This window comes from Pteropus alecto, unplaced genomic scaffold (genome assembly GCF_000325575.1).
Source record: "Pteropus alecto unplaced genomic scaffold, ASM32557v1 scaffold288, whole genome shotgun sequence".
In the NCBI taxonomy this organism is placed as follows: Eukaryota; Metazoa; Chordata; class Mammalia; order Chiroptera; family Pteropodidae; genus Pteropus; species Pteropus alecto.
Window position 1 is genome coordinate 4,243,987 of NW_006442124.1, and position 1,857 is coordinate 4,245,843.

A 1,857-nucleotide genomic window follows, 5' to 3' on the forward strand; every position below is an offset into this window, starting at 1 on the left:
TCTGATAGGTTCAGCAATTGGGAGGTGTGTGCCCAAGAATGGGGGGCAGGCTGAAGGGAGAAGCCAGGGTACTTTGACCCATTTGTTCTGCTTGGTGGCATTCCTAGCTAGGACTAAGTCCCCTCAGTGAACCAGGTCTCCCCTAAAAAAACTTGCTCTCTGTGGACTCAGTTCCCAACAGGCTGACCTTGGGCAGTTCCAGCTTCTGGTGGGTGGTCCAAGGTCATCTGCCTCTTCCTCTGGCATCTATCCCTATTCCTGTGTCCCAGGAACTGTATTTCCCAGATCTCCTTGTCTTCTGGCTTTCTGATAGGTTCAGCAATTGGGAGGGGTTTTCCCAAGAATGGGGGGGGGGTAGGCTGAAGGGGGAAGCCAGGGTACTTTGACCCATTTATTCCACTTTGTGGCATTCCTAGCCAGGACTAAGTCCCCTTAGTGAACCTGGTCTCCCCTAAAAAAACTTTCCCTCTGTGGACTCAGTTCCCAACAAGCGGACCTGGGGCAGTTCCAGCTTCTGGTGGGTGGTCCAAGGTCCTGAATCCACAGACACCACTGCATCTCTTTGGGCCTCTAGCCCTGGGAGGGACGAACCTCTGGTTTACCTTATCACCTGCTCTTTATGTTCTCAGCTCTTTTATGATCTGTGTATGATCAGTTCATAGAGTTGAATTTCTCTTAAATATCTAGAGTGACTTATCTTTCTGAATGACCCCTTGCTGATTCACTTTGTATTATTTCTTTTCAGTCTGGATTCACTTTCCTTTCCCTAATACTCACTAGAATGACATTCCATCGTGCCTCAATACTGTGGTTATACAGCTTATGGAGTAAAGGGCCTAGCAGAAGAGAGATGCATTAGAAAAAGTTATGATAGAGGTTAGATTTCAGAAAAAGAGACTTTTCCAACTCTGTTTTGAAATTCCAGGTAGTAGCTCTGGACAATGCACCTAAAGTGTCTGGGGTATCCCCTAATAAAAGTCTCCTTCTGAAGACACAATGCTGTCACCCTCTTGCCACTTGCCTATGCAGTCTGAAATTTTAAGGAAAGCTCTAAATTAACAGAAAGAACTAATGAAAATCTGGAATGTACTGAGGAATGAACTTATCATTCTTGTAATTGATCTTATTTCACAACTTTTGAGGGAAATAATAGAGTAGTGATGACCTTGGTGCTCACTCAGAATTCAGAACCATGTCTCCTATCTCCCTCCCTCCATCCATCCACTCACTCTATCGCAGCTAGTAAGTTTTAGAGAAATGGGTAACAAAGAGGGACAGCTAGATGTTCCTCAGATCCACCTGGAAATTTTCATTTCAGGTTAGCCCATGGAACGCAGATGACCTTTATAGTATTGTTCTTCCTTCTGAGTCTCTACAGGGCTCCAACTGTGTGAAGGTAACTTCTTAGTGGGATTTGAGAAACCTCAAATTTTTTTCAGTAATACATAGAAATGTGTTTTCCAAAAATATTCTCATTATATCAAAGGGATAAATATGATGTTAACTGAATTTCACTTTAGGCAACAATAAGCAGTTCTGCTTACCTCAGGTTTTGAGAACATATTACTCTTACCCATAAATTCTCTTTTAAAGCTATTATTCTCCACACACAATAAAAAGGTGGTGTTTTTTTGGGTTTTTTGTTGTTGTTGTTTTTGGTGTTTTTTGTTGTTGTTGTTGTTTTTGTTTTTAGGAATAGCATTTTTCACTTAATCGAACCTTCCTTTTAATGCTCATTTTATTAAATTCCCCTGGGATCTGGAGCCAGTTTTCTGAGAATTTAAACCCATGAGGAACAACTTGTAGGATCCTTTGTAACTTTTTTAGTGAAGATCTTTCTCTCTTCTATTCTTTTTC